Genomic DNA, 15,339 nt, shown 5'->3' on the forward strand with positions numbered 1-15,339 from the left:
AACGTGGCGCAGGATGTGAAAATGACAACTGCGTCGGGCTGAAACTAGCAAAAAAACACATGCGTCGCGCCTGGCGCTGCATTGCGCCAGGTGTATGATAGGGCCCATAGGGCAGAAGGTGTCTAAGCAAGATGTAAGAGTGGAGCAGAAAGTATCAGTAGCACTGTTATGCTAACTGTTTAGGGGGAGGAAGCGAATTCATCCAAGAAGTTACCTTGTGGTCCTGGGGGTCGATAAACAACTACAAAATGGATTTTAAAAGGGTAGGTAATAGTGACTGAATGTGATTCAAAGGAGTTGTTAATACCCAGAGAAGGTAAAGGAATACATTTCCAATCATTAGAGATAAGCAGACCAGTACCTCTACCTCTTCCAGTCAGACGGGGAGTGTGGGAAAATGAAAAATTATTCTAGAGTGCTGCAGGTGTAGCAGTGTCCTCTGGTTTGATCCAGGTCTCTGTCAGGGCCATGAGGTTTAGTCTTGAATGACTAGCAATAGATGTAATGAAATCTGCTTTGTTTAATGCAGACTGACATAGGCAAAGTGCGCAGGTTGTTAGGATTGTGCTGCCTATAGTGTGTGATGCGTGGTTTGAGAGTGGTAGTAATAGTAGGGATATGGAAACACATAGTAAGAGTTGGTCATTAAAACTGAAACAGAAGTGAAGCAAGGTGTAGAAAAGAGGATGAATCAAAAGTGATACTTATGTCCCTTGCCAGTGTCCCTGCACGGTGGAGTCGCACGGTAGAGTCGATACATTCTCCTTTAGATGAGCGCACGCTCAAATCTTCTCACTGCGCATGCGAGCTTGTGTCCTCTGGCTGGCTCTTAAATATTTCAACTGGCAAAGCTCAAACGAATTTAGCTTAAACACAGATATCAACGTCTGCTTTTCAGGTCTCACCCATGTGTGCGCGTGCGCTATCAGCACCCAGGTGATGACGGAATAAATGCTCATATTCCAGCATACGGCATTCGCATTAAACAAGAGTGAATGGTTTGTCCACGTTTTTTTTTTTCATTGCTGTTGTTGTAATGTATTGGGAAGCCAGAATGCGCATCCATCAACAGAAATATACATTAGCCGAAGCCTGTTTGTTTTACGTGTTATTTATAGCAAACCATATTACAGATGCGTTGTCAGACACATGCAGAACCTCCCGAGGTAGTGGCGCTCACTGCTTTGTTCCCCGAGGTGATGGTGCCCGCTGCAGTTTCTCCAGAGGTGCCGGTGTATGCTGCAGAACCTCCCGAGGTGGCGGCGCTGGCTTCAGCTCCTTGCATGGTGGCGCCCAGCAATGCACTCACAGCCTGTCATGTCATGGTAGAAGGAACCGTTGTTGAACTCTGGATCTGTCCTGTTAAGGAGAATGTTAATTAACTCTTCCTGTTGCCTGATGTTTCTGCCACGACTACAAGCACTATCTCGGAATTCTCTGCGGCCGTTGAAACTCCTGATATTACTGCTGCAGAACCTCCAGAGGTGGCAGCATCCACTGCAAAACCTGCAGAGGTGTCAGTGGTATCCACTTATCAGCTCTCTGCTTGTCCTGTCACGGCTATGGAGGCCGTCTGTGAACTTTTGTCTTGTTCTGAACCAGCCGGGGAGGCCCTCTCTGAACTCTCGTCCTGTCCTGAACTGGCCATGGAGGCCCTCAATGAACTTTCGTCTGGTCATGTCACCAATTATGAACTCTTAGCGCAGCCTGTCACAACCAAAGAGGCCATCTTAGAACTCCCAACCATGCCTTTTACAACCCCAGAGACAGTACATGGGCTTTGTTTTTGCCCCGATTCAGACAAGGGGTTTCCCTTAGACCTCTCAGCCCAGCCTGTTACGACTGAGGCCTTAAATGCACCTTTTTCCTGCCCTGTTAACCCTGTCATGGCCATAGGGGCCGTCAACAAACCTCTTATCTGCTCTGCTAGCCCTGTCACGAGCCCAGAGACCATTAATGAACTGTCTCAGTCTTTTGCCTACCAAGGCTCTCGAGTATGTCTATTCTGTTTCTATTCTTGGCTCTCGAGTCTGTCTATTCTGTTTCAGTTAACGAACGAGTTTGAATCTGCTCCACCAGTCCCAGTTAATGAGACCAATTATGAATCGTCTTCCGGTCCAGTTTTCCCCAATGACTCTGAACCATCTATTTGTACAGTTTCAGCCAAAACATGTGTTTTTGAGTTGCCCTTTTGTTCACACTCTGTCTATGCACCCAATCCTGAATCATCTGTTTTACCAATGTCAGTTAGTGATCCTAGTGAGGAATTGCCTGTCTGTTCGGTGTTCCAAAGTGTGTCTAGTTCAGAGCCATCTGTCTCACCAGTTGCAATCTGTGAGTCAAGTTGTATATTGTCAGCCAATCTAGTTTCAGTCAATGATCTTAAGTGTAAACTGTCTGCCTGTCCTGTTCTACCTAGGGTATCTGATTCTGAATCTTGATCTTGCCAGTTACAATCAGTGAACACCCCAGTGAGCTGTCTGTCTGTTCCATTCTCCCAAATGTGCCTGTTGAACCACTTGTCTTGCTAGATTCAACTAATGAACCCGCTTATGAGCTGTTTGTCTGTTCAGTTTCCTCAAATGTATCTATTGAACCATCTGAGTTGCCAATTGCAGTCGGTGAACCCAATTTTGAGCTGTCTGTTTATCCAGTTTTCCCAAATGTGCCAGTTAAACCGTTGGTCATGCCAGTTTCAGTCAGTGAACCAGATTCTGAACAATCTGCCAGCCCATTTACAGTCTTGTCGATTTAAGGAGTCACCTATGTTTCACGTCCCGGCCCTTGGGGCCAAGAATGTGCTGTCTGGCCCTTCATCCCTTCTCCTGTTCTACCTCCGCTCCACCATCCTCCTGCATTGTACAGTGTTTGGAGTCTGGAAGCCGCTCCTTGGGGGAGGCTCTGTCACGAATCCTGTCCGTGGTCTTCCATCCGCTCGCCACCAGAGGTCTCCTTCTGATTGTATTGACTTTCCCACTACACAGACTGTTACATGTCACCCTGGACTACATTTCCCATGTTCCATTTCACTAATCACACTCTCACCTGTAGCCAATCACACACACTATAAATATGAGTTCCCAACCACCACTCAGCGCCGAGTATTGTAAGCCCATATCGCTACCCTAGCTGATAGCTACTTTACGGAGCCTGCTCTAATTTTCTTAGTCTAATCTAGAGTTGTTCTGAACAGGTTGAACAGGGCTAGACAAAAGAGTATTCTTAACACAGCTGTGGGTCAAAACATCGGCGAACATTATCCGAAGGGCAAAGCAAAGGGGTAATAAAAAAAAAGATAGAAGAAAGTTCTGTTTATTTTATTCATCCCTTGGGAAATTTGGTTTACACAGGTGCCACACACATAATCATTAAAAAAATTTAAAATAAAAAGAATTTCAGCATATCAATTTCAGCCTGTTTACAGATTATTTAAAGTAGAAATAGCAGTTTGTATGAATGAGTTCTTAAACCTCCTTGTTCTCCCCCTATTGCTCTATAACTACGGCCTGATGGGAGGACAACAAACTCTTTATGTAATGGATGACATGGACAATTAATTATCACATAAGCTTTTTTAAGGTGACGGTCAAGGTCAACATGACTGATAAGTGACAAGTTTACTGCCTGCTATTCTCACTCTCTGATATGTTTTCAAGGCCAGAGTAAATGACAAATCAGTCAGAAAGATTGACATGAAATCTCCACTTTACTGATGTGAATAATTCTCTTCCTGTAAAGCATGATCATCTTCAATTACTCCAATTGCTCTGTGACCTTTATAAGAAGTTTTATAATGCTCCACTGTGGAGCACGTCTGCTTTTTGGCAGTGATTGAGCACAATCTAAATGGGTTTATCTGGTGGTAATGGTTTATTTAACTGGAAATAAAGTGAAAACAACATCAATCACAGCACAGAGCAGTCGAGCATGCAGAAGCTATGATGCAAGACCTTATCTTCAAAGTCAAAGGTAGAGAAAAATGGAATTCATTTTAAGACCTTATCTGTCAAAATTAAAAGCCTCTTCCCCCAGAGTGTGAACATCCTGGAAATTGTGTATTTTGGGATCCACAATAAAGTTGCAATCAGCATCCAAACTGTTTCACAATAGCAATTTTGGTGTAAAGATAATCAGTGAATAAATTTCCATATCGATTTTTTTTTACCTATATTTTTAATTTTGCGTTTTAGAGTTACATCCAGAAATGTCTAAAATTAATGCATAATGTCATGGTAGAAAATCACCAGTGCATTTCCATTTGTTTGTTTATTTGTTTGTTTTGTTAACAGTGTACGCTATTATTGTATGGCTTCAGATGATTTGTAATATGTCATAAAATGATTGTAATTTTAAAAGTAAAAGACTAATAGGTGAACATATATATTTTAATATAAATGTATGTAAAGTACTGTTAAATTTACTTTTTTTTTTTGAAGTGAAGAAGACCAAGTCATCTTATAATTTACAGTGGAAAAAACATAAATTGACATTTCCAGAATTACATTACATTAGGGTTTTACGCTACATCTTATGTTGTTAAATTAATGTTTTTTTGCATTATTTTAATTAACATTTATCTATTATCTATGTAGCTTTGATCATTACCACCTATGTGTGTGTTTTTTTTTGGGGTGTTTCTCAGTGCTTTGTGAAGGAACAGGCAACACTTTAGTTTAGGGACCGATTATCACTATTAACTTTTGCTTATTAGCATGCATATTACTTGCATATTGACTGTTTATTGGTACTTATAAAGCACATATCAATGCCTTATTCTGCAAGACCATATTTTAGATCCCTTAATCCTAACACAAACCTAAACTTAACAACTACCTTACTAACTATTAATAATCAGCAAATTAGACGTTTATTGAGACAAAAGTTGTAGTTAATAGTGAGAATTGAATCTTTTTGTTTTTCACAAATAAAGCAACACAGAAGGGTGAGTAAATGCTGACAATTTTTCATTTTTGCTAGAACTGTTCTCTGAAACCCATTCCAAATACTCTTGGTAGCAATAATGGCACTGTATAATCTGGTTTGCCACCAACTGCAAGATCTGTGCCACTCCTGTTCTTTCGGAGAGAGACCTCCACACCTTATCAGCAGTGAGGCCAACTGGCAAGCACGGCTTCCCAGCACCTCGATGCTTGATAGCAGGCCAATCAGAGGCAATGCATGGTCTCATGCAATCGTCCTCTGGGCCTCTGGGAATGAGTCCACCCATTTAGGACCTCATATCAGCGTGATAATCGGCCTCACTCATTTTCTTTCATTATGAGGGAGCATGTGCTTTCAAAGCTGGGCACTGGGAGATGAAGGTTATTTTTTGTCTTTTTTTCAAAGCTCCTCTACATTTTAGTGCATTTTAGGCCTTGATTATGATGTCTTTTCAGTTTGAATAGGATCCCTCGGATGATCTGTAGTACATGTCCCAAGCGTTTGCCAAATCTCCAGAGTGAAGGAACTTCCCTTTTAAGACCCCCAAAACAATGAGCCCACACCCACCAGTTTGGGGATGCCACACGACGCCAGCTCCCAGAAGTGTAGACCAGCAACTGTTCCCGTCTTTGTCCTTCTCTCGGCCTAGTAAACAAACAGTAGCTGCACAGACAATGGAGTGTTAGTCGGGAGCCAGTAGCGTAGTGCTGACATACAATAAAAACACACTAGTAAGAAACGCACACGCAAACACGGATGCTTCAGGAAGAGCGGGCAGATGCCAGACGAACTCTTGTGATATTTGCACACGCAGCCTAAAATTACATTTGTAAATATACTGATTCCATATAGACAGTGGGTAGATGTCATAAACAGAATGATAGTGATTATTTAATTTGATTGGATTGACAAAATCCTTAACTTGAAACCAAATTTGTAATTTATCCTCGAGCTGTCAGGCTACAGCAAGCCGTTCTATCTTAGATATTTTACAACTGATTGAACTTACAAATTTCTTGTAGTGGACAATCATATCCTAAAAAAACACATGGATTTCTATTGGAAACTATAGCTCAGAAATGTAATTTTCAGAAAAGGGGGGAAAATGAAATAAAATAGGCTAAATGAACATTTGTCAGAATGATTAGGTTTTTATTGGAAACTATAGCTCAGAAATGTTAGCTTTTTATTTTATTTATAAAGAAAAGAAAAGAATGCATATTTATCAGAAAGATTGTGATTCTAAAAATCAACTATGGTTTCTATTGAAAACTATAGCTCAAAAAAATAATTTCCAAAAATGTTTAAATAAATAAATGTACATTTATCAGAATGATTAGATTTCTAGGTTTTGGGAAACTAGGCTTTAAAGAAAATTGTATTTTATTGAATCTAACTGATCAATATTTTTATATAGTTGACAAACAAAAGTCCAGAGTAAAGTGAAGTAAGATAAAATCAATTTGTCTATCAAATAAAGAATTTATCAATTGTTTGTTGGTCAGCGACTAAAAAAAGCTAGTATTTTGTGCAAGTTTATTCTTTCTGGGGGTTTTTTTCATGGCATGCACACACACAAAAATTGGTTCTTCAGCTGTTTTTCAGGGTGGTCAAGGTGCTATACAACCACTGCCATACAAAAAACCCGTTTTACCCTTGTATAGTTCTTTAAATAACTCTCTCTTAGTTTAGTAGGGGAAAGGATTAAAAAATGAAATGAAAATACAGTGTATTTCCTGAAGAAAACATGGTTTTCAACCTTTTGCCCCCAAGGCCCCCTGTAAGGAAATATTCCAGGCCAACACTTTTTTCAGGCCGAGAAAAGCGTAATAGTGATTCAAACAGATATTGCCAAATTTGCCATTGTAGTAAATTCACATTCATAGCAAACATATGACAGTTGAAATCATATCTAAAAATCTAAGGAGGAGAATGGGGGTTCCTCTTATGGTTCTAAATAGCATCATTTGACAAATGCGCTGTATAGCACCTTTAAAGACAGGTGCTATATAATACTAAAAGTGGTTCCCTTATGATTACGAGCCAATAAACCACTATTTAGCACCATTTTTAGAGTGTGTAATTACAATGATTATGCAAAAAAAAAGGACCCCTTGGTCCAATTTATATTTCGGAGTGTCTATTTACACTAAGTGCAAATAGCCCGCCTTGGCAGAAGTTATTTACACTAGCTCCACCCACAATCGTCAGTTTCAGTGGCGTAAATGGTAAAGCGTGTATCGTAATCTGTTTGATGCGATCGACCCGGGTTCGAATCCGCTTTTTCCCGAACTTTTTTTTCTCCCTTTTCACATCGGAAAGGCATTAATTTTCAATAAAAATTAAGGAAATAATCAAAAAGTTGAAAATAAAGTATCGGGTAGGGTAGGTGTACACTCTAAAAAATGCTGGGTTAAATATAACCCAGCGCTGGGTTAAAAAGGGACAAACCCAGCTATTGGGTTGTTTTGACCCAGCGGTTGGGATGTTTTGAACAAAGTGTAGGGAGGGCTTTATTGTCCCAATAAGGTGGCATCCATTTAATTATTTGAATTAAAATTATAATTTGCACTCAATACGTTATTACTGCATAATGTTTTATAATGTACTATAATACTGAGGTGCACATAATTGCCACTATTGGCAATAAGTAGTATAAATAGCAGAAAATCCTGCTATTTTCACAGTGTAAATAGAATCTATCGCTATCTGCACTTAGGTGGACTTCCTTACTAGCGGACTTACCAAGGGGTTTACGGAGAAGAGCTTTGCTGTGAAAAAATTCACAGATCAAGCTGGTGAAGATAACACCGGTTTCATTCCTCTTTGGAGCTAGGCATTCTAAAATGAAGAGTCGCTACGGGAAAAAAACAACCTGATTTTGGCCCGAAGGACAGCGTCACCTGAATTCACAAATCATGGAGAATGATATTTGGTATTATTTGCATGTCTATGACAGCACACTGCGTATTTATAGCCAAAAGAAATCCGAATATCAAACCGCAAACTATCTTTACTGCGGTAGTGTAAATAGCATATTGTTAAAAATACTGCTACTTAGTGTAAATAGAATCCATTGCTATTTACACCACTGCCTTTATAGTTTTGTTTTGATATTTGAACACTTTACACTTCAGAACCAAAACAACTTATTTTTGTGATATAAAACTTCAAAGAATAGTAATAAAAAGAAACATTCTGGCATCATTAACTGAAAAAGAACAGCATGGACATTCTTCAAAACTTCTCTTTTGTGTTCTATGGGAGAGAAAAGTTTAAAATGGCATGAGGGTTCGTAAATGATGACAAACTGTTTCTTTCTGAGGTGCACTACCCTTTAAAACTATGCACTGATGAGATTAACAGTAGTCTAAACATTCAAACACATGTACAGTGCATTACTCCCATTTGTTTAAAGTTAATAGAAACTTCCACCACTTGGCAATGAAGCCCATCTAAACTACACTAAAGAATACACTTTGTTGGTCAAAATAGACAAGGCAGCTATATATAGTTTTGTAGTACGTGTCATTTGTGTATTAGAGGAAGGAAGGTGTCCTCTCTTACTACAGTGTATTTATGATGTACAGCGGACAGTCAAGCACAAAATATCTGGCTTGAAACTGGGAGCACCAAAGGTCACCGTAAACCTGAACTTTCACTATGATATTAGTTAGAAATAGTTTATAATATTTCCCAATATCACTACTAATTAAACAGCTTTTTGTTGATTGCACTTTATCAACACAGCATTTGTAAGACTAGTAAAGTTTGTTTTTAGAATAAAGCAATTGTTCCTGTGACGTCTGTGTCACTGCAGCTACTCGTCTCTGCCATGCTGTTGGAGTTTTAATATTTATGTATGAGCATTAGTGCGTAGTCAAAACAAAGGTGGGGTGTCCATCTGATTGAATGTAAAGACTCGTCTTATCACTCAGGTGAAGATAATCATTCAGACAATAGCAGGAAGACCACAGCATTTCAGCATTAGTAAATAAAACCACACAAATAAATATGAACAGGACTAACGCATGCCACAGAAGAGTAAATACTGAGCTAACAATAAGATGTAGCAGACTGGTTGTGATGTTGTTAAAAATAGCTCAGTGTCCGTATTATTAATAGAATGTCGACTGACATTCAAAAAGAAATATCCCATTTGTTTCTTATACAACAAAAATCATATTTAAACTATCATTTGGAGACATATTTATTTCAGGGTTAATTTACTAGAATGAGAATTTGATAAAAAAAATTGGACAAACATTTGCACACAAGTTGACTATGACTTTTGGCAAATGAACTGGCAACTTTCACATGTTTTTGTTATTATTATTATTATTGTTATTATTATTATTTTACAAAAATAAAAAGCCTAAAAAATCTGTGTAGGTCTGTTTAGCCTAAAAAGTTTTGGTTTAACTTGAACCCTTTGATACATGCATAGATGTAATAGTTTTTCTCTCTCTCTCTAAAACGACTCCAAAAATTGATGTAATGACTTTTAGGAGCTTCCGATTAGCCAGTTGTCAGGTTACTTGGGAGTCTAACAATACTATCAAGTCACTGGATGATGACAGAATATTTACACAACTTTACAGACATGACCTTTAATGCTGTCTTTAACATAAGAGACTGCTGTCATTGAGTGGACTGGCTATTGATCATGAGGTCTGTGATGGTCTGCAATGTTTTAACCCTTCAGTATCCAGTCTGAATTCAATGCATGATGATGCATCAGGGCCCCCATGATTCCTAAATTGTCAGACATAATGCCTTTGTCTGCTGAAGGTAATAATCTTATAGTACTTTTGAATCAAATTAAGTTCAAAGTCTGGAGTTATTAATCTTTCACCCTACATGCAGCCGGCAAATACAAACCCATTTGCTTGTCTTTAAAAAAAAACGTGACCTGGTGAAAGTCCTCTGTGCTGCTACTGTGGACTTGCATTAGCCTGTATTTAAAAGAAAAACAAGGCCCATTTAAAAACCCACAATGCAATGTTTCTTCAGAGGCCACCCACACGTCCAGGCAGAAATATCTCAGAATAGCAAAGAAAAATAAACTTAATTGGCTAGATCAGGAAACTACAGCACTACGACACATGCTGACCCAGATAACAACACATAAAAACAAGCATGAAATATCCCTTGGTCAATTTCTCTGTGTTTATCTGGAACATTTTTCTAAATTGGCAACTGCCGCATGTTTTTGTTATTATTATTATTATAATTTTTTGTGTTTGTGTAGGTGTGTTTAGCCTAAAAGGTTTGTTTTGAGGGGAGTCTTGGGTTAACTTTAACCCTTTTATGCACGTAAATGTAATAATTTTTTAAAAAGACTTAAACTAACTTTTAAGCAAAAACAGCAATATTCTGAAATAGTATTACAATATAAAATGTTCTATTTGAATACATTTTAAAATGTAATTTATTCCTGTGATGTCAAAACTGAATTTTCAACATCATTACTCCAGTCTGCATGATCCTTCAGAAATCATTCTAAAATGCTGATTTGCTGCTCAAGTAACATGACAATTAGTAGTTGTAGTAGTAGTAGTAGTGTTGCTTTATTTGTTGGTGGATTTTTTTTCAGGATTCTTGGATGAGTAGAAACATTTATTTAAAATAGTCATTTTTTTTGTTATGTCATAAATGTCAAAAGTATCACTTTTTTGTCACAATTTAATGCATCCTGCAAAATACAGTGGGTACGGAAAGTATTCAGACCCCCTTAAATTTTTCACTCTTTGTTATATTGCAGCCATTTGCTAAAATCATTTAAGTTAATTTTTTTCCTCATTAATGTACACACAGCACCCCATATTGACAGAAAAACACAGAATTGTTGACATTTTTGCAGATTTATTAAAAAAGAAAAACTGAAATATCACATGGTCCTAAGTATTCTGTGACACTCATATATTTAACTCAGGGGCTGTCCATTTCTTCTGATCATCCTTGAGATGGTTCTACACCTTAATTTGAGTCCAGCTGTGTTTGATTATACTGATTGGACTTGATTAGGAAAGCCACACACCTGTCTATATAAGACCTTACAGCTCACAGTGCATGTCAGAGCAAATGAGAATCATGAGGTCAAAGGAACTGCCTGAAGAGCTCAGAAACAGAATTGTGGCAAGGCACAGATCTGACCAAGGTTACAAAAAAATTTCTGCTGCACCTAAGGTTCCTAAGAGCACAGTGGCCTCAATAATCCTTAAATGGAAGACGTTTGAGACGACCAGAACCCTTCCTAGAGCTGACCGTCCGGCCAAACTGAGCTATCGGCGGAGAAGAGCCTTGGTGAGAGAGGTAAAGAAGAACCCAAAGATCACTGTGGCTGAGCTCCAGAGATGCAGTCAGGAGATGGGAGAAAGTTGTAGAAAGTCAACCACCACTGCAGCCCTCCACCAGGCGGGGCTTTAGGGCAGAGTGGCCCGACGGAAGCCTCTCCTCAGTGCAAGACACATGAAAAAACACCTGAAGGACTCCAAGATGGTGAGAAATAAGATTCTCTGGTCGGATGAGGCCAAGATAGAACATTTTGGCCTTAATTCTAAGCGGTATGTGTGGAGAAAACCAGGCACTGCTCATCACCTGTCCAATACAGTCCCAACAGTGAAGCATGGTGGTGGCAGCATCATGCTGTGGGGGTGTTTTTCAGCTGCAGGGACAGGACGACTGGTTGCAATCAAGGGAAAGAGGAATGCGGCCAAGCACAGGGATATCCTGGACGAAAACCTTCTCCAGAGTGCTCAGGACCTCAGACTGGGCCAAAGGTTTACCTTCCAACAAGACAATGACCCTAAGCACACAGCTAAAATAACGAAGGAGTGGCTTCACAACAACTCTGTGACTGTTCTTGAATGGCCCAGCCAGAGCCCTGACTTAAACCCAATTGAGCATCTCTGGAGAGACCTAAAAATGGCTGTCCACCAACGTTTACCATCCAACCTGACAGAACTGGAGAGGATCTGCAAGGAAGAATGGCAGAGGATCCCCAAATCCAGATGTGAAAAACTTGTTGCATCTTTCCCAAAAAAACTCATGGCTGTATTAGATCAAAAGGGTCTGAATACTTAGGACCATGTGATATTTCAGTTTTTATTTTTTAATAAATCTGCAAAAATGTCAACAATGCTGTGTTTTTCTGTCAATATGGGGTGCTGTGCGTACATTAATGAGGAAAAAAAAAGAACTTAAATGATTTTAGCAAATGGCTCCAATATAACAGAGTGAAAAATTTAAGGATACTTTCCGTACCCACTGTGTGTGTATATATATAAAAGAAAAGCATCTTATTTGCATTTTAGGGACAGATTGCTATAGCAAAGCTTTTAGTAATAGCCCTTTTACAGTATTTGCTTGTATTCTCTGCCTTTAATGTGATTTGTAGTACCCAGCTCTGCTCAATGATGAATGCGGCCAAGTACAGGGATATCCTGGACGAAAACCTTCTCCAGAGTGCTCAGGACCTCAGACTGGGCTGAAGGTTTACCTTCCAACAAGACAATGACCCTAAGCACACAGCTAAAATAACGAAGGCGTGGCTTCACAACAACTCTGTGACTGTTCTTGAATGGCCCAGCCAGAGCCCTGACTTAAACCCAATTGAGCATCTCTGGAGAGACCTAAAAATGGCTGTCCACCAACGTTTACCATCCAACCTGACAGAACTGGAGAGGATCTGCAAGGAGGAATGGCAGAGGATCCCCTGAAAAACTTGTTGCATCTTTCCCAAAAAGACTCATGGCTGTATTAGATCAAAAGGGTGCTTCTACTAAATACTGAGCAAAGGGTCTGAATACTTAGGACCATGTGATATTTCAGTTTTTCTTTTTTAATAAATCTGCAAAAATGTCAACAATTCTGTGTTTTTCTGTCAATATGGGGTGCTGTGTGTACATTAATGAGGAAAAAAAAATGAACTTAAATGATTTTAGCAAATGGCTGCAATATAACAAAGAGTGAAAAATTTAAGGGGTCTGAATACTTTCCGTACCCACTGTACATGTATTGACAGTATTGTATTTCACGATCACTGAATATTTGTTTATTGCAACAGAGGATGATAAATATTCCTGATGTACTAGATGCATGTAACTCACACTGAATTTAAAGGTCAAAGGTCATCATCCATCTTGCATCTGATTCACCATCCGTACCTTATACGGATACTTCAGGATTTCATACACGGCCCCTTCCTCATCTGGATATACACAATTTCCACATTGGCTGCTCGTTCATGCAGACTTGAGCTCTACAACATTAGGAAAATTGTGAGTGAGTGAGCATCTTTAAGCTTTAAAGGGGTCATACGATACGATTTCAAGTTTTCCTTTCTCGTTGGAGTGTTACAAGCTGTTTGTGAATAGATAAGATCCCTAAAGTTGCAAAGACTAAAGTCTCAAACCCAAAGAGATATTCTTTATAAAAGTTGAGACTCGTCCACGCCCTCCTAAAACGCCTCGTCTAAACACGCCCCCACATGTCTACGTCACTGTGTGGGAATATTTGCATAACACCGCCCAAATGTTCACACAAAGAAAGAAAGCATAACTTTGATTCTCGCTGTAGTTGTGGAATGTGTTTTTTGAACCTTAAACCGCATAAACACATTTCATTACACCAAATACACAAAATAATGTTATTTTTTAGCAACGTCATATGACCCCTTTAAATTAAATAATAATAATTAAAAAATAAAATAATAAGAAGAAGAGTTTTAGAAAGAGATGAATTGGACCAAACAGAAGAACAAACATTAGTCCTGTTGACAAATATCAATTGCACTTATAAAATTCTTTAAAAAAATAAACTAAATAATTGGGCCAGTTAGAATAACCTTTGAAGAAGCTAAAATACAGGTTTGATTGGTTTCTGTATAATGTATTTCTGGTCACTATAATCTCCACATTCACTTGTGTTATTAAACCATTTTGATGACTTCACTATTATTCTAAAATGTAGGAAATCATAATAAAGAAAGTTTATTATATGAGAACAGACAAGACTGACTGGTTATGTAAATGTTCTGAAGATGACTGTGATGTTTTCTGTGCTTTTCGAGTAAATCTTCAGTCAGCAGATTGGAAAGGATGACAACAGAATGACAGAATAAAAGGAAACAAATTCTTTTGGATGATTGATTTAAATGAGCAGTGCCAGTTTATGTCAGACGGCCCTCCCTTTCTTTATCTCTGCGTCCCAGGAGTGTCGACACTAGTCCAAATACAAGCTGACCCTTTGTTCTTGAGAGAGTTGAGAGAGACGCTGTCATCCACACCCATGGACACCCACCATGCCATGCTGGGTCTTCCAGGGACATCAGAGAGGAGACACTTTGATATCCGTCTATTCTAGTGTCCATCCTGTCCTAATGATCTAAGCTGATCTTTTATCTGTGTCCGTCTGGATGGCGAAGCACATGCGCACTGCAACTGCAAGTACGCCAGCTGTCTAGCGCAGACAATACGTGAGGATATATGGTTCCTCCGTCCAATCACGAAGCAACAATTTCAGCGTGCCTGACATCACAGCCCCAGCCTATACACATGAAAAATGCCATCAACATGCCTAGCCGATGCCCACGCACACACGTGTCCCGCCCAAAGTGCCCCAATTACAGGAAATCACAGGAAGTTCATTAGCGTTATCGGTAAAGAGGGAGGCGCCGAACCCCAGCACAGTCACGTACGGCAGAGGCCCTGGGGTGAAATGCCCTCAGAGGAGAAGAGGTACACATTACCGGGTTAAAATACACTGGTCTGCACGTACACAACAACGCAAGTGCAAACGTGAGCGCTTTCACATATGTCAATGCCAGTTTACTTGCAGCCAATCTGGCAACCAATCACAGCGCAGCAAACTTCATAATTTGAATGATCTGGAAGTGAATGACATGGATGCTTGCTCACAATGAGGTCATTTCTTTGAAAAGGAATGTTTTTAGGCATAAAGCATCTTAGTCTCTGACGATAGCGATTTAAAATAAAGCAATAAGCCACATTGTGCAATTCAGTGATAACTGGTAAAAATGTAACCTTAAGTGGACAACTGCTTTATATCAAATAAACATGTAAACAACCTATCATTCACACTTAAACGATTTTTTTATTTTACATTTATATATATATATATATATATATATATATATATATAGTAAATTATATATATTAGCAGACACTTTTATCCAAAGCGATGTTCAAAATCAACAAAAGAGCAATGATATACAAGTGCAAGTCTAAAGGGGCAAGTTTTTTTTAAAGAATAGAATTAGAATAGAGAGTGCTAGAGTTAAAGGGTCAAATAAAATTACCTTCTATTTAATTTCATATAATTTAATTTTTATTTTAATAAAATAAAATTAGAGGGTCATACATATGACCCTCTAAT

The sequence above is a fragment of the Sinocyclocheilus grahami genome, unplaced genomic scaffold (genome assembly GCF_001515645.1).
Source record: "Sinocyclocheilus grahami isolate Dianchi unplaced genomic scaffold, SAMN03320097.WGS_v1.1 scaffold153.1, whole genome shotgun sequence".
NCBI classification, from domain to species: domain Eukaryota; kingdom Metazoa; phylum Chordata; class Actinopteri; order Cypriniformes; family Cyprinidae; genus Sinocyclocheilus; species Sinocyclocheilus grahami.